The sequence below is a fragment of the Piliocolobus tephrosceles genome, chromosome 4 (genome assembly GCF_002776525.5).
Source record: "Piliocolobus tephrosceles isolate RC106 chromosome 4, ASM277652v3, whole genome shotgun sequence".
NCBI classification, from domain to species: Eukaryota; Metazoa; Chordata; class Mammalia; order Primates; family Cercopithecidae; genus Piliocolobus; species Piliocolobus tephrosceles.
In genome coordinates this window covers 157611202-157630166 of record NC_045437.1, presented here as the reverse complement: position 1 = coordinate 157630166, position 18965 = coordinate 157611202, and the positions used below count along the sequence as shown (strand labels likewise).

Here is an 18965-nt window from a genome sequence, read left to right as displayed (position 1 = left end):
ACTTGAGGAGGCAGTCTGTCTGTTCTCCAAGCTCAAACACCATGCTGGGAGAACCACTGCTCTCTTCAGAGCTGTCAGACAGGGATGTTTAAGTCTGCAGAAGTTTCTGCTGCCTTTTGTTCAGCTATGCCCTGCCCCCAGAGGTGGAGACTACAGACGCAGCCAGCCTCGCTGAGCTGTGATGGGCTCCACCCAGTTCGAGTTTCCACAGTCACTTTGTTTACCTACTCAGACCTCAGCAATGGCAGATGCCCCTCTCCATGCCAGGTTGCTGCCTCGCAGGTCAATCTCAGACTGTTGCACTAGCAGTGAGCAAGGCTCCATGGGCATAGAATCCACTGAGCCAGGCACAGCATATAATCTCCTGGTGTGCTGTTCACTAAGACCTTTGGAAAAGTGCAATATTTGGACAAGCGTGTCCCGTTTTTCCAGGTACCATCTGTCACGGCTTCCCTTGGCTAGGAAAGGGAAATCCCCTGACTCCTTGCACTTCCCAGGTGAGGCAGTGCCCCGCCCTGCTTTGGCTCACCCTCTGTGAGCTGCACCCACTGTCCAACCAATCCCAATGAGATGAACCAGGTACCTCAGTTGGAAATGCAGAAATCACCCGTCTTCTGCGCCAGTCACACTGGGAGCTGCAGACCAGAGCTGTTCCTATTCGGCCATCTTAGAATGGAATCCTCAATGAGATATTTTAAGAAGTTAAAAAATAATTGTAACGAGCATCTGAAAGAACAAATATGTAATATGTTTAAGAAATTTTTGAAAAAGATCAGTGATAAGGGGAAATGTTCTCTCACATATATAAAAACACACAATGATTACTCTGGGTTTCCTGGAAAACACACACACACACACACACACACAGGAAAGTTAAATCTATCAACAAAATAGAAGAGGTATGGCAGAAACAGACCCAAGTGTTGAAAAAATTGTAACATATGATAAAGGTGAATTATAAATTATCAAGAAAATGATACATTGTTGAAGACTGGTGCTGGGACAATTGACAAGCTAGAAAACTGGTAAAAATGGAAAAACTGGGGGAATAAATAGTATCTCACCATAAATCACATACCAAATTAATTCCTGATCAACTAAAGAGCCAAATGTAATAAATGTAAATAAAATAGAGCCAAGAGTAAATAAATCAAAAGCTAGAAGAAAATATAGGTGATACTTAATTTTAAAATGAATAGGAAATTGAAGATAAGATATATTTTCCTATGAACTTTTAAAGAATTCTGTACAACAGAAAATCTTAAAATTAACACAAGTTGGAAACATATTAACAAAAACATATTGGACAAAATTACCATCCTTTGTACACAGTCATCAGTTTTTTTTTAATGCCCAGTAATACTGCAGTTAAAGCAAAAAGGGCTAAGTACATAGCCTTTGGAGACAAGTGTTCCAGGACCTGACACTGGGTGTGTCCCTTCTCTATCAACTGTGTGACCTCAAGCAAGTTATAATCTTTCCTAAAACTCAGCTTCTTCATCTGTAAAGAGGGATGATAACAGTCCCCTTTGGGTGGGTATTACATGAGACAATGCATACTGTGTTTGGCTCCATGCCTGGCAAAGATGTCCACATTTTCACTATCTCTCATCTTACTCATGTCCTCACACCCCTTCTCGGCCAGCTTAAATTCCATGCTTAATCATCATAATCAACTTCCTTGCCCCTTTCTTATCTGCCTTGCTTTTGGGGGAAACTATAAAGCTGGTTAAATCTAACCTCCCTCCTACTTCTTTCTAGCACCTGCATAGCCAAATGTAGATGGAAAATATATTCCATCTGACTGGTTTCACTTTAAACTGACCATCAGTGACTTCAAGAGGATCCTAATTGCCCTGGTTCATTCTCTATCCTGGAGGACCTTCTTTCTCTTCGGAACTCCATCACCTCCTCCCCCATGCTCACCCTCAGCTGTGCCTTGGCTTCCTATTTCACCTAGAAAATAGAAGCAATGGAGGGAACCTCTACAAGCACCATAATCCACCAGCCTAACTCCATCTGTACCCACACACTCTGTCTTTTCTCCTGTTTCTCCTGAATGGTCTCTCCTCCCCACTGGAGTGCAGTGGCTCACTGCAACCTCTGCCTCGGTTCAAACGATTCTCATGCCTCAACCTCCCAAGTAGCTAGGATTACAGGCATGCACCACCATACCCAGCTAATTTTTGTATTTTTTGTAGAGACAGGTTTTTGCCGTGTTGGCCATGCTAGTATTGAACTCCTGGGCTCAAGTGAGTGGCCTGCCTCGACCTCCCAAAGTGCTGGGATTATAGGTGTGAGCCACCATGCCTGGCCCCAGCCTTATATACTGCTTACCTGCCCTGCCCCCTACTCCTTTACCAACTCAAAGATGTTGCTCTAGCAATTCTCCTGATTCCTCCATCATAAATCTTTTCCCTCTCTACTGGATCTTTCCCATTCAGTATGCAAACAGGCTGTAAAAGCTCTCTCTGGATCCAGTTTCTGCTGTCAGCTCCTGCCCCATATCTCCCTGTCCCTTAGTAGCAAAACTCCTTGGAAGATTGCTATATCTACTTGCTACTTTCAACTTTGTTCTTCCAATTTTCACTTGACCCCACTATAATTAAGCTTTAAGCCCTCACCTTTCACCAGAGCACCTCTATCAAGGTCCCCAGTGACCTGCATGCTTCTGAATTCAATAGTCGATTCATAGTCCTCCTCTTACCTGACCTCTCAAGGCATGTGACAAACTCATTTCTCTTTCATCCTTGAACTGCTTTCTACAACATGACACTTGTGCCAGGCATGGTGGCACACAACTGTAGTCCCAGCTACTTGGGAGGCTGAGGCAAGAAAAACACTTGAACCCAGAAGGCAGAGGTTATAGTGAGCCGAGATTGTGACACTGCACTCCAGCCTAGGTGACAGAGTGAGACTCTGTATCAAAAAAAACAACAAAAATGACACTTGCTTGGTTTACCTCTTACCTTGTTGGCTGCTCTTTAATCATCCAGTGTGCTGGTTTTTCTTCATCTCCGCTACTACCTAAAATTGGAGTGCCCAGAACTTAGTCTTCGGTCCTCTTCCTTTTTAAAAAAATCCAGTCTCATGGTTTAAATATCATCTCTGCATTGATGAACACCAATATATAGACAGAAGTGAACTCCAGGCTCACATAATAACTGCCCACTCGATATCCTCACTTGGATATATAATAGGTGCCTCAAACATAACATGTCAAATTTAACATGTGCTCCTAATTTTGTCCCAAATCTGCTCTTCCTGAAGTCCTCCCCAACTCAGAAAGTGGGAACTTTATTTTCCTGGCTGCTCTTCCTCTCGTACTCCACATCCAATCTGTCAATAAAGTCTTTTGCCATAATTTCAACACATGTAGAATCCAGTTTCTTGCCTGTATTCTGTTAGCCCCCAGCCAATCTTTCCTCATTAAGGCTGCTCCTACGCCTGTTCAATCTACTCTCAGCATAGTAGTCAGGGCTATCTCAATTACATTATGTTACTTTTCTGCTCAAAATCTTCCAATCGCTTCCCATCTCAGTCAGATTTTTTAAAAGCCCAAGTCCTTACAATGGTCTATAAGTAGAATGATTACACATCAGAGTTTGTCCAGGACAGTCCTGGCTTCTCTCCACTGAATTAGTGTTAATTTTTTTTTTTTTTTTTTTTTGAGACGGAGTCTCGCTCTGTTGCCAGGCTAGAGTGCAGTGGCATGATCTCGGCTCACTGCAACCTCCGACTCCCTGGTTCAAGCGATTCTCCTGCCTCAGCCTCTCGAGTAGCTGGGATTACAGGCATGTGCCACCACACCCAGCTAAATTTTTTTGTTTTTATTTTTATTTTTTTTTAGTAGAGATGGGGTTTCGCCACGTTGGCCAGGATGGTCTGGATCTCCTGACCTCGTGATCTGCCCGCCTCAGCCTCCCAAAGTACTGGGATTACAAGCGTGAGCCACCGTGCCCAGCCCTCGTGTTAATTACTAATAACCCTCACCTCCACCTTTCATTCTCGAAGTCTCCCAGTTTGGATGACAAATTATATATGGCAATAACCTACAGGTCACATTTGACAGTTTACTTTAAAAGTAAACAGTTTCCAAATTAACCCATCTTGGGAAGGTCTCGTGATTCATGGTGATACCTTGTCCTGAGTGAGGAATCTTATGAGTTCCTCAAATTGTTGATGTACTGATCAATGCACCACCTACTGACACTGAAAAGGACACTGATTTATTTCTGAGTCATAAGGTTTTACTGATTGTCTTGCGTGTAGATATTTTAGTCTTCATGTTGCAATCTGTAGTCAATTATTGTAAGCTTTGTATCGTACCCTCCAATGAAAAAGGAAAACTCCTGTACGAAGAGTCCCCCTCCTTTCTTCTAGCTTTCCCATTAAAGCTTTCCAACTTGTAACAGACTCCAGAACACTCTCAACTTTGTTGGTATGTTTTCCTGGGCTTATCCTCACATTTGGCTTACAATAAACTTTTATCAAATCATTTCTGCCTCAACAGCCTTAATTTCACTTGACAGTAGTCACCCAGTTTATAGGGCCCTACTCTGATCTTCATGCCCTCCTTTATCTCGCTGACTTCATCTCTTATTACTCCCTCCATTGCTTTCTTCATTAAGGCTACCAAGGCTTTGCTATTCTTTGAACATACTAGACATGCTTCTCTATTAGATACATGTTCCCTCTTCCTAGGAATGCTCTTCCCAGCTATCTACATAGCTTGCTCTCTTACTTCCTTTGTGTCTTGGCCTAAATGCCACCTTCTTAATAAACCCTTATCTGACCACACTATTTAAAATTGTATCCTGTTCTCTCTCTGAACTAACTTTATGCATCCCTGCTTCATTTTTCTCCATGGGACTTACCACTCTCTGACATCCTGACTAATTTACTTCTTTGTTGCATTTATTGTCCTTCTTCCTCCACTAGACCATTAAGTTCCATGAGGAGCACTTCTGTATTCCCAGAAGTTAGAATAGTGCTTGGCTGGTCAAATGGTTGTAACCAGAATGCTGATCGTGATATGGAAAGTGAAGGCGTGGTTGACGAGGTCTCAGATGGAAATGAGGAACCTAGAAATGGAGCAATGGTCACCCTCATTATACCCTAGCAAAGAACTTGGCTGCACTTTGTTCATGCTGTAGGGATCTATGAAAGTTTGAACTTCAGAGTGACAACCTAGGGTATCTGGCAGAGGAAATTTCTAAGCAGCAAAGTGTTCAAGAAGCGACATGGCTGCATCTAACAGCCTAACTCAGATGTGAGAGCAAAAAAATGACTTAAAGTTAGAAGTTATATTTAAAGGGGAAGCAGAGTGTAAAAGTTTAGAAAATTTGCAGCCTGGCCATGTGACAGAGAAACAAGAAGTATTTTCAGTAGAGGAATTCAAGCAGGCTGTAGAGCAACCACTTGCTAGAGAAATTTGAGTAACTAAAAGAGAGCCAGGTACTAATAGCTAAGACAACGGGAAAAAGGCCTTGAAGGCATTTCAGAGATCTAAGGGGCAGCCCTTGCCATCACAGGCACAGGCCCAGAGACCTAGGAGGGAAGAATCGTTTTGTGGGCCAGGCCTAGGGCCCCACGGCTCTGCACAGCCTCCTTGGGACAGTGCTCCCTGCATCCAGGCTATTCCAGCTCCAGCTGTGGCTCAAGCGGCCCCAGGCACAGCTCAGGCTGCCGCTCCAAAGGCCACAAGCCATATGCTTTGGCAGCTTCCACGTGGTGTTAAGCCTGCAGGCATGCAGACTGTAAGAGTGAAGGAGGCTTGGCAGCCTCTACCTAGATTTCAGAGGATGTATGAGAAAGCCAGGGTGCCCAGCAGGCAGAAGCCTGCTGCAGGGGTGGAACCCTCACACAGAACCTCTACTAGGGCAGTTTGGAGGGGAAATGTGGGGTTGGAGGCCCCACACAGTCTCCACTGGGGAACTGCCTGGTGGAGCTGTGAGAAAGGGGTCACCACCCTCCAGACCTGAGAATGACAGATCCACTGACAGCTTGCACCCTGTGCCTGGAAAAGCCACAGGCACTCAACTCCAGACCATAAGAGCAGCTGTGGAGGCTGTACTATGCAAACTATAGGGGCGGAGCTTCCCAAGGCCTTGGGAGCCCACTCCTTGCACCAGTGAGCCCTGGATATGAGACATGGACTCAAAGGAGATTGCTTTGGAGCTTTATAATTTAATAATTGCCCTGCTGGGTTTTGAATTTGTATGGAGCTTGTAGCCCCTTTCTTTTGGCCAATTTCTCTTTTGGAATGGGTGTGTTTACCCAATGCCTATACATCCATTGTAACTTGGAAGTAAATAGCTTGTTTTTGATTTTATAGGCTCATAGGTGGAAGAGACTTGCCTTTCTCAGATGAGACTTTGAGTTTTGGGCTTTTGAGTTAACACTGGAATGAGTTAAGACTTTGGTGAACTCTTGGGAAGGCATGATTGTATTTTGCAACTTGAGAAGGACATGAGATTTGGGAGGGCCAGGGGCAAAATGATATAGTCTGGATATTTATCCCTGTCCAAATCGCATGTGGAAATATAATCTCCAATGTTGTAGGTGGGGCCTGGTGGGAGGTGTTTTGGTTATGGGGGCAGATCCCTCATGCCTTGTAGCTATCCCCATCATAATAAGTGAGTTCTTGAGAAATCTGGTTGTTTAAGGGTGTGGCACCTCCCCCCACCCGTGCTCCTGTCTTTACCAGGTGACACACCTGCTCCGCCTTCACCTTCCAGCGTGAGTAAAAGCTCCCTGAGGCCTCCCTAGAAGCTGAGCAGATGCCTAACGCCACACTTCCTATACAGTCTGTGAAATCGTGAGTCAACTAAACGTCTTTTCTTAATAAATTACCCAGTCTCAGGTATTTCTTTATAGTAATGCAAGAATGGCCTAACACACACTGGTTCTACAAAAAAAAAAAAAAAGAAAAAAAAATTAATTGATTTTAAAAAATTAGCAGGGTGTGGTAGTATGTGCCTGTAATCCTAAGCTCTTGGGAGGCTGAGATGGGAGGATCCCTTGAGCCCAGGAGTTTGGGGTTGCAGAGTCATGATCATGCCACTGCACTCCAGCCTGGGGCACAGAGTAAGATGCTGTATTTAAAAATATAACATAATAAAATAATAAAATAAAACCAGTATATGAGTATTAACCAAAGAATGAGTGAATAAATGAATGAAAAAACTGAGTTTTAAAAGCGTGAAAAATAGCCAGGTGTGATGGCTTATGCCTGTAACAACAGCACTTTGGGAGGCCAAGGCAGGAGGATCACCTGAAGCCAGGAGTTTGAGATCAGCCTACCAGCCTGGGCAACAGAGCAAGACTTCATCTCTTTAAAAAAAAATAAACATATATATGTATGTAACGGCGAGGGGCCAGGGTGGTGGTGGGGAGGCATGAGAAAAAGACCAGAAGAAAGTAGGCTCAGCTGGGCGCAGTGGCTCATGCCTATAATCCCAACACTTCAGGAGGCTGAGGTGGGCGGATCACCCAAAATTAGGAGTTGGAGACCAACCTGGCCAATATGGTGAAACCCCCATCTCTACTAAAAATACAAAAAAATTAGCTGGGCCTGGTGGCACCTGTCTGTAGTCGCAGCTACTCAGGAGGTTGAGGCAGGAAAATCGCTTGAACCTGGGAGGTGGAGATTACAGTGAGCCAATATCACACCACTGCACTACAGCCTGGGCAAAAAGAGCAAAACTGTCTCAAAAAAAAAAAAAAAAAAAGCCAGGTGCATTGGCTCATGCCTGCAATCCCAACACTTTGGAAGGCTGAGGAGGGCAGATCACATGAGGTCAGGAGTTTGAGACCAGCCTGGCCAACATGGCAAAACCCCATCTCTACTACAAATACAAAAATTAGCAGGGCATGGTGGTGGATGCCTGTAATCCCAGCTACTCGGGAGGCTGAGGCAGGAGAAGTGCTTGAACCCGGGAGGCAAAGGTTCCAGTAAGCCAAGATCGTGCCATTGCACTCCAGCCTGGGTGACACGGCAAGACTCCATCTCAAAAAAAGAAAAGAAAGAAAGAGAGAAAGTAGGCTAAGGTATTAACAGTAGGTATGTTTGGATAGTCAGATTATAGATGACTTCTGTTTTATTTTTTCCAGATTTCCATACTTTATAAATGCTTCACATATTACTTTTATAATCATAAAGAAGTTAAAAAATAAAACTTACTGAGTGTCAACTAAGTGCCAGGTCTTTAGAAGCATAGATGAAGAGCATGAAGAATGCAAATTCATGCATCAGGCTGGGCATGGTGGCTCACGCCAGTAATCTCGCTCTTTGGGAGGCCAAGGCAGGTGGATCACTTGAGGTCAGGAGCTCAAGACCAGCCTGGCCAACACAGTGAAACCCCATCTCTACTAAAAAAATACACAATTTAGCCGGGCATGGTAGCGGGTGCCTGTAATCCCAGCTACTTGAGAGGCTGAGGCAGGAGAATCACTTGAACCAGGGAGGCAGAGGTTGCATTGAGCCAAGATCACACCACTGCACTCTAGCCTGGGTGACAGAGTGAGACTCTGTCTCAAAAAAAAGAAAAAACTTATTACATCAGTGGGCTTAGTCTAGCCTGGTTATAAACTCCTGCTTGTGGCCTCAGCAACTTGCCTAGCGCTCCCCTGGGCCTAAGCCCTGTGGAGGCTGAAACCCAGGTCAAAGTCATGTTCTCCAATCTAGAGCTGGGTGTCTCACTCACTTCCTTTGAGCAGCAATCACCTTTACCCTGATTTAGACCAAGCTAAGCTTGCTATGCTGAGGTAACTTAGCTTATCACTAAGGTTATATTTAACAGACTGCTGAAAGGATTATAAAAACTTATGAGGATTTGAACTATCACCCAATGCCTCTGTCTGTTGGCACAGACAAGTCTAAAGCTTGATTTTGTGAACCTTGAGATGATCTTCCTCCAGCACTGCAAATTTAAAACTCTCATCTAAAACTCCCATTCTAATCTAAAACTCCCTTCTCATCTAAAACTCCCATTCTAATGCCCCGTTGTGCTCCTGCCCCTGCAGAGCCCTCCAGTTCACCCTCCTGCAGTTGTCTTCCCTGCAACTGAGTCCTCTGCAACACATATTCCATTGTAGACAAGCAACTCTCCTCTTTCAAGTACATCCCTGGTTGTTCTCTCCATCTCCTTTCCTTGACAGAGATCTGGCATCCTTCTGAGCACTCCACTTGCCTCATGGCTCTGTCTCTCAAATGAAGGCTACTCATTTTGCACTATCCATGATTTTGAAAGCCAAGAGCTGAGCAGGCTCTCAGCATTCTTCTTGCTTCCCACTGCCATTTCTAAATCATAACTCCTTCACCTTCACATACGTAAAAGACCTGCTCAGGTTTGTGCTGTGCCCTCCTGGTTGCTGTTACCAACATCTGCCTGGTTGGTGATCCACATTCTGTGAGCTCTCTGACACGCAGCCCAAAGTGCTGGTGACTTTTGTGCTCAGGAAGATGAGTAGTGCTATACCTTAGCCTTGCAGTACTTGACCTTCACCTATGCTTCACATTGTTGCTGCTGAGGACACACCCTGGGCCACTCATCAGTCACAACAGCTCCATCTCATTCTAGGACCTTTTGTTTTTCTCCCAACCCTTCAGCTCTCATCTGATATCATTTCCTTTCCCTTCCAGTTTATACCTTGTGATCCCTCCAGCCCATTCACACTCTTGCTACTACCCCAGTCCTTTTATTTACTAGTCTTGCAAAGTCTAAGCCCACAATAAGTCAAACCATTTTACTCTTCACTCTCAATCCAGGATGCTGACTTAAGATACAAGAGAGAAGAGGGGCTGCTGATGGGTGCGAGGAAATGTGGGTTGAGAGAGTAACAAGTGGGCTGAGGGTCCAATTGTGACTGGAAATGTAAATGTGTCGAGACACCAACTCAACTGGTTGTGTGATTTCCTCCACTGACCCAGGGTAGGAGTACAGTGACCAAATGGTAGGATTTGGGGCCTTGCAGTAGAGGTGAACGGAATGACAAGACAATGAAGGAACTGAGATAGACTGAAGCAAAGGACCATAGTAGTATCTAAATTGAAGAGGAAAGGGAGTAAAAGCATAACTTCTGTTGGGCCTAGTATGTATATTGTATCCATCTACTTTCTTTTTCTTTATTTGGGGTGTATGGGAACCTGGCACAGTGTTAATAAGACCCAGAGTGTTCAGAAGAGAATGCAAGCCAGGCTAACGAAGGTGGCAGGAATAGCACCATCTCTCCCACACACAAATGTGACTGTGGTGACATGGAGATCTAAAATGATCTAATGCAGCCAGTTGATAAGGGCTCAGGGCTAGATTTCATCTTTCAGGGTAATGAGTTGTAGCATCAGTAATTGAGAGTGCAGGCTTGAAGGCAGGGGGCTACTTTCCAAGAACCCCAGGGGATTCCTGAAACCTCAGATAGTATTGAACACTATATATACTAGGTTTTTTCCTATACATACATACCTAAGATAAAATTTAAGTTATATATTATGCAGAGTAAAAGATTAATAACAATAGCTAATAAAATAGAATGATTGTAACAATGTGCTGTAATAAAAGTCATGCAAATGTGCATCTCTCTCTCTCAGAATATTTTATTGTACTGTACTCACCTATTTGGTTTACCCAGTTGGCCACAGGTAAATGAAACTACAGAAAACAAAACTGTGGATAAAGGGGTATTAGGGTTTTCCAAAGAAACCCAACTAATAGGATTACAGATACATGTATAGATCAATAGGAGGAGATTTACTATGTGAACTGGCTTATGTGATTACAGAGGCTAAGAAGCCCCATGACATGCCATCTGCAAACTGGAGAACCAGGAAAGGTGATGGTGTAATTCAGTCCAAGTCTGAAGGACTGAGGGGAAAAGGGTAAGGTGTAAGTCCCAGAGTTGGAAGATTCAAGAACGAGGAGCTCCGATTTCCTGAAGGCAGGAGAAAATGGATGTCCCAGTTCAAGAAGAGAGAGAATGAGAGAATTTGCCCTTCCTGTGCCTTAGAAAAAAATGTTTTTAAAGAGAAAGGTCTTGCTATGTTGTCCTGACTGGCCTCAAACTCCTAGGCTCGAGCATCTTCCTGCCACAGCCTTCCAAGTAGCTGGAACTATAGGCACATCCTCTGCCTTTTTGTTCTGTGTAAGCAGGAGCCTTCAGTGGATTGGATAATGCCTGACCACATTGGTGAGGGCGGACCTTATTTGCTCCATCTACTGATTCAAATGCTTGTGAACCTCTCTGGACACATCCTCACAGACACAACCACAAATAATGTTTTACTAGCTATCTCATAAAATTAACCATCATGCAGACAGACCAGGGCTCTAATATGGACCTACCACATGCTAACTATAGCAACTGGGTAAATTACTTTACTTCTCTTTTGTTTCTTTGTCTGTAAAGTGAAGACAAGAATATCAGTCACGTAGAGCTATTGTGAGGATGAAATGAGGTCATGTGCTATTGTTAGTATTATTCTTGCAATAATACAATAGCAGAGCAAATTGATACTTGCCCAGGACCTCCTAATTTCCACCTTAACCTGGCACCTAGCTTAGAAAAACACATTAACATAGTTAATAACTTGTATTATCCAAATTTTAACTCAGCCAAGACCTCCTGATCTCCTTCGATGGAATTTTACTCTAAGATGACTGTATTCCCTAGGGAAACCTATGTGTTCCTATGTGACTTCTCTCCTGGGTGATTCTGTCCAGACCCATGGCCTTAAATACCATCTATATGTGGATGATTCCTTAATTTATATCTCATTCTGATCTCTTTTATGACCTTCAGACTCATATATCCAGCTGTGTATTTGACATTTTGACTTGGATGTCTAATAGATATCCCAAAATTGCATTTAAAATAAAACTCTTGCACAGACAACAAAAGAAACAATATAAAAATTGGACTTCATCAAAAATGTAAAACTTCTGTGTATAAAAGGATATAATCAATAGTGAAAAGGCATGGAATGGGAGAAAATATTTGCAAATCATATATCTGATAAGTGGTTCAGATTCCAAATATATAAAGAACTCCCGCCATTCAACAACAACAACAACAAAAAACCTGATTTTAAAATGGGCAAAAGACTTGAGTAGACAGTCCTCCAAAGAAAATACATAAATTGCCAATAAGCACATGAAAAGATACTCAACATAATTAATCATTAGGGAAATGCAAATCAAATCACAATGAAATACCACTTTATACCCATTAGGATAGTTTCTGTAAAAAAAACAAAAACAAACAAAACAACAACAACAAAACCACAGAAAATAACAAGTATTGGTGAGGACGTGGAGAAACTGCAACTCTAGTGCACTGTTGGTGGGAATGTGAAATGGTACAGCTACCGGGAAAAACAGTATGGCGATTCCTTAAAAAAATTAAACATAGAATTACCACATTATCCAGTAATTCCACTTCTGGGTATATACCCAAAGAATTAAAAGCAAGTACTCAAATAGATACTTGTACATACACGTTCACAGCAGCATTAGTCACAACAGTCTAAAGATGGAAGCAACCCAACTGTCCATCAGTGGATGAACGGGTAAACAAAATGTAGTACACGCATATAATGGCATATTATTCAGTCTTAAAAAGGAAGGAATTTCTGACATATGCTACAACGTGGATGACCCTTGGAGACATTATGCTAAGTGACAATAAAAGTGAGTCACAAAAGGACAAATACTATGTGATTCCACTCTATGAGAGTAATCAAATTCATAGAGACTTCTGTATTATAGAATGGTTTTCAGGGGCTAGGGTAAGGAGGGGAGTGGGGAGTTATTGTTTAGCAGGTATAGTGTTTCAATTTTGCAAGACGAAAAGAGCTCTCTACAGATGGATGATGGTGACGGTTGCACAATGTGAATGTACTTAATGCACTTAAGAGTGGTTAAAATGGTAAATTTTATGTTATGTGTATTTCACCACAGTTTTTAAAAAGCAAAAAATAAATATAAAAAGCTCTTAATTTCCCAAACCCCCACCCCACCAAATCTCCCCATTTCAAAAACAGACATGAAAAGCTACAAAATTGCTCAGGCTAAAAATTCAGGAATCATCCTTAATTTCCTTCCCTCATGCCCATATCCAATAGCAAATCATGTCACCTTTTTCTCCCAAAAATATTCTGGATTTATCCATTTATCTCTTCCACAGTTACCACTCTACTTCAGGCCATCATAAGCTCTTGCCTATAATGCTGCAATGCTTTCTAATCAGTCAACCTGCTTTCATTCTTGTCCTCTACAGTCCATTCTCTATACAGCAGCCAGAATGTTCCTTTTTTGCTAGAAATAAGACCTGATGCTTTTCTCTGCTTGAAAATACTCTGATAGGCCAGGCACGGTGGCCCATGCCTATAATCCCAGCACTTTGGGAGGCCAAAGTGGGCAGAGTTCAAGACCAGCCTGGGCAACATGGCAAAATCCCATCTCTACAAAAAATACAAAAATTAGCCAGATGTGGTGTGTGTAGTCCCAGCTACTGGGGAGGCTGAGGTGTGAGGATCACTTGAGCCCAGGAGGCAGAGGTTGCAGAGAGTCGAGATCATGCCACTGCACTCCAGCCTGGGTGACAGTGAGACCCTGTCTCAAAAAAAAAAAAAAAAAAGAAAGAAAAAGAAGAAAAACTATTCTGGTAATGATGCACCTAGAATAAAATCCAAACTCCTTGCCACTATCTACAAGGCACCAGACAATCTGGCTTCCATAAAAACTGGCCTCCTGCCAATGTCGCTGACTTATGTTCCAACACTACTCACTTTGATCACTATGTTCTAGTCACGCTGGCCTTCCCTCTGTTACTTAGTAACCCTGAGCACATCTCTTACCTCACAGTCTTTGTACTTGCTGCTCTTCTGCTTAGTACACCTGCTTCCCAGATCTTCACATGACAGATTCCTTCTCACCCTTTGCCTCTCAGCTCAGACATCACCTTCTCAGAAACATGTTCACTTACCATTCATCTAAAGCAGCTACCCAATGACTGTCATTCTATACTATTACTCTCTTTTCTTTCTCCTTGGCACTTACCACTACTTGACATTTGTATTTATTTGTACAAGTTTATTGTCAGCCTCTCCATCCTCCAAGTAAAATGTGAGCGCCATGAGAACAGATAGCTTGTTTCTTTCCTCAATTCCCAGAACTCGGAACAGTGTTTGGCACACGTCAGTCTATTCATATGTTTGCCAAATGAACGAAGAAGTGAAAACCACTAGTGACCCAATTGTCCTCCCATGTCATATATATACACAAAAGTCTTTCGGGAAAACTCATATTTCTATGTTGGCCCTCACTAATGTCTTTCCATCTATTCTAGAATGCAATAACCAGTCTTTAAAATGTAAGCAGCATATTTCACATTTCATTTTTACAGGTATCTCTGAAGGGAATGAATTTACATTTCTACTATTGCAAATAGGATGGTCAAGTTTGTTGCAATGCACAACTTTTTCTGCGAAATTCAAAAGCTGTCCTGTACCTCTTGAAGCCAAATGGTGAGGTTTCACATTGGAAATTACACTCATCTAAAGAAACAGTCTGGACATTTAAGTCCCTAAACAGTTGTTCAAAGTATTTTATTACATACTTTTTCTAGTCTTCAGAATGTTTCAAGGTCCATTGTCCTCATGGCTAGTTACCTATCTGTCCAGGCCAAACAAACTGGAGTTAACATGCAGAATCACGTAACAGCAGAAATGTGATTTCTCATTCTATTGTACAACCCAACAGAATTGTGCCAAGTCTTTCTAGGCTGCTGCTGCTCTACTCTGCCCAAATGCCAATATGCATTGGGGTGATGACGTCCCACTTGGGATGTTGTCTGATGACATAGACAGACTTCTCCGTTTCTCCACTCTTGGGTCATAATTCAATTGCCTGAGGCCGAGGCAAATAATGTCTTACAGGGATTTTGACAAGAAAAAAAAATAGCTATTTCAGACTTTGTTCAAGTTCCCCTTGTATGTCAGACCCCATTGACTTCAGTAGGGATGGCACCATGTTCAAGAGGCTGAAGAGACCTAGAATCAGAAACTGAGACATAAGGTTTATTGAGGGGACTTACAGTACAGGGAAGTCCAGTGGCAGTGGGCTGGACAGGAGAACCAAAACTCCTTGTAAAAAGCATGCAGTTGGCCAGGCATGGTGGCTCATACCTGTAATCCCAGCACTTTAGGAGGCTGAGGTGGGTGGATCACCTGAGGTCAGGAGTTTGAGACCAGACTGACCAACATGGTGAAACACTGTCTCTACTAAATACAAACAAATTAGCCGGGCCTGGTGGTGGGCACCTGTAATCCCAGCCACTTGGGAGGCTAAGGCAGGAGAATCACTTGAACCCGGGAGGCAGAGGTTGCAGTGAGCCGAGATTGTACCATTGCATTCCAGCCTGGGCAACAACAGCAAAAACTCTGTCTCAAAAAAACAAAAACAAACAAAGAGACATGCAGTTTATATAACACTTTTACTGAACACCTTTCCCCTAGCAACCTCTACCAGGCAACCTTCATTCTACCTAAAACAAAGGGCTTTGGTCACCTAGTAGGGCCTGCATTCTACAGGATGGGCTGGGGGTGGGAGCAGTTCAGAAGTTTGTCATAGATAAGAAATGAAATCTCTGGGTTGGCCACTCCCAGATGCCTTATCTCGGAGCTCTGAACACACATTCTTCTTAGACCCTAGGGTCATTCCTCAGGTATGCATAAGTTATTGCTGCCAAGTGCATCTGTCAGGTGCATCTGCCATATGCTCCTTACTAGAAGCATCCAAACACAGATTTGCGGGATCTACGGCAGACACCGGACAGACCCTCTGAATCATTTTCTACTCTGATGCTGAAGCTATAATATTGGACTAAGCTTGTGCCTTCTACTCTTTTTTTTTTTTTTTTTTTTTTTTTTTGTCGGGGTTGAGATGGAGTCTTACTCTGTTGCCTAGGTTGGAGTGCAGTGCAGATTTTGGCTCACTGTAACCCCCACCTCCCAGGCTCAGGTGATCCTCTCACCTCAGCCTCACAAGTAGCTGTGACTACAGGAGTGTGCCACCACACCTGACTAATTTTTGTATTTTTAGTAGAGACAGGGTTTCACCATGTTGCCTAGGCTGGTCTCAAACTCCAGACCTCAGGTGATCCGCCCTCCTCAGCCTGCCAAAATGCTGGGATTACAAGTATGAGCCACCGCACCCAGCCTACTCTTTTCTTGAAGGAGGAGTTTGTTCTTTGAAGGCTTTCCCTTCCTCAGGCAAGTAATTGCTGACTATTCCAGCTTACATAACGTCCAGACATATCCAAATCTGGAGAACATATAGTTCTTAAGGTATTTATTTAGAGTCAATAATCAAAGTAAAACTATTAATTATAGCTAATATTTAGTTTGTAGTTAATATATGCTAGGAGCTTGAGCTAAGCACTACTATCCCAGGACACTGAGGCTTAAAACACTTTTAAAATTTGCTCAAGCTCACAAGCTTGAAACTGAAGAAGAAAGCAATTGAATATTGGTCTTTCTACTACCATACATCCAGAGCTATGCACTTAACCAATACAACATACTGTCTCTTATTGCACAAGTAATTACAAGGTTCATCTGTAAAATTCTATTCTGTAGAATAGAGGGGAAAACAAATTAAGGAATTACGGATGTTTATTCTTCTGAGCTTTAATTTAACATATTGTTTGATTAAAATAATTTATATATTAGTTACCTATTGCCACATAATATAATACCTCAAAATTTAACATTTTAAAACAACAAATATTCATTATTTCTCAGAGCTTCTGAGGATCAGGAATCTGGGAGTCACTTAACTGAGTGGTTCTGGTCCAGAAGACTCTCATGAAGTTGCAGTTAACCTGCCAGTAGTCATCTCAACACCCAGCTGATGCTGAAGGAGCTACTTCCAAGTTCACTCAAGATTGTTAGTGGGCCTCAGTTTCTCATTAAATGCTGGCTGGAGACTTCATTCCTTGACATCACATGGACTCCTCAAAGGGCTGCTTATAACATGACAGCTTGCTTGTCTCTGAGCAAAAGAAAGAGAAAAAGAACACCCATGATGGACATCTTTTATAATGTAATTACCCAAGTGATATAAGTATCATCACTAATGCTATATGCTTTTGGTCCCATAGATCAATCCTGGTACAGGGATCATTCATTGGGTGCCATCTTGGAGGCAAGCTACCACATCTGCTAGGGTATGAATGCATTTAATCTAAAGTTCTAGCCCTGAACTGTAGGGTTATCTACCATATAAACCAGTTTTGCATTTTTTAACATGTAAAATAGGAAGATCCTAATTCAGATTCTTGCAGGATAAAGGGCCTCGGGTAACTGATTCAGATTCTAAGCTCTCTTTCTCTTTTAAAAGACGAAATTTAAGGCTGGGCATGGTGGCTCATACCTATAATCCCAGTACTTTGGGAGGCCAAGGCGTGGGGATCACTTGAGGTCAGGAGTTTGGGACCAGCTTGGCCAAAATGGCGAAACCCCATCTCTACCAACAATACAAAAAAAATTAGCTGGGTGTAGCAGGGCGTGGCTGTAGTCCCAGCCACTTGGAAGGCTGAGGTGGGAGGATTGCTTGAGCCTGGGAGGTGGAAATTGCAGTGAGCCAAGATTGCCCCACTGCACTCCAGCCTGAGTGACAGAAGGAGACCCTGTCTCAAAAAAAAAAAAAAAAAAAAAAAAAAAAAGCAATTTAAATAGTAATGGCATTCAGATAGGAATCACAGTGCACCTGGAACTGGACAGCGCCATCTTAGGTTGCTCTCTGCTTTGTGCATGTGGACAAGCCGTCCATGACAAATGGTTTCTTTTCTTCCTAAGGATGTGCAGCTTCTTTTGTAGTCTACTGCATTGTTTTCAATTCCTTTCAGGAATGTTATCTGATGCCCAACTGATATTTCTCAAATGTTAAAACAAGACTTCTTCACCTTGTTTGGTCTGGACACAGGTCAACATTCTTCTCATAGAAGCTTTCGTTTCTTTTGAAGTATTAAAACAATATTTTAGCACACAAAAAAGGAGTTTATTTTCAAGAAGCTTTGCTTTCTTTTTCAGTTAGTTCTAGATAAGAACTATAACTTCACATAAGATGTTAGAAGGATTTAAGTACATTGTTGAAGGTATAACCATCCATCTTCAGGAAGCAAGAATAGTGAATAGTAAGTATAAAGAAACAAACAAGTCCTGTGATAACATCTTTATCATAATTTTTTAAGTCTATTATGCTTTATGCAAATGTTTAGATTTCCTTGTTAAAAATCTGCAGGCAAGGTTAGGTTCCTTTTCTGTAGCTTTGTTTTCAGCTTACAATATAGTGACTATTAAATATTCTTTACCCAACACATTACATTGTAAAAATATACACTTAGTTCTGTTTCTATCACTAAGCCACTACTATTTTAAAAAGGAATATCTTGCATTGTTAAGTTTAGCAGCCCAAATTCTTGAAGGCCTTAGGAATGGTGCTGTCCAATAAGATAACCAATAGAAACATGTGGCTACTGAACACTTAAAAAATGAGTCTGGCCAGGCATAGTGGCGCACGCCTGTAATCCAGCATTTTGGGAGGCTGAGGTGGGAGGATTGCTTGAACCCAGGAGTCTGAGACCAGCCTGGGCAACACAGGGATGACTTGTCTCTGAGAAATACAAACAAATAAAAAATTAGCTGGGCATGGTGGCATGTGCCTGTAGTCCTAGCTACTCGGCAGGCTGAGGCAGGAGGCCCACTTAAGCTTAGGAGTTCAGGGCTGCGGTGAGCTATGATTGTGCAACTGCACTCTAGCCTGGGTGACAGAGTGGGACCATGTCTCCAATAAATAAATGAATAAATAAATATTAAAAAGCAAAAAGTGTGGCTAGTCCAAATTGAAATGTGCTGTAAAATACACACTGGATTCCTTTTTTTTTTTTTTTTCAAATCCCGAGAA

General features: G+C 42.5%; 1 long non-coding RNA gene across 1 annotated transcript in view; it reads right to left on the bottom strand.

Annotated features, from left to right (window-relative positions):
* Positions 1-18965, bottom strand: part of LOC111529651 — a 57004-nt gene that overhangs the window by 36688 nt on the left and 1351 nt on the right. The window contains exons 2-5 of the long non-coding RNA XR_002727495.3: positions 16838-17051; positions 15185-15277; positions 10616-10652; positions 584-726 (exon numbers count right to left, since the gene is read on the bottom strand). This is a non-coding gene — a long non-coding RNA (uncharacterized LOC111529651). The remainder of the gene's footprint in view (positions 1-583; positions 727-10615; positions 10653-15184; positions 15278-16837; positions 17052-18965) is intronic.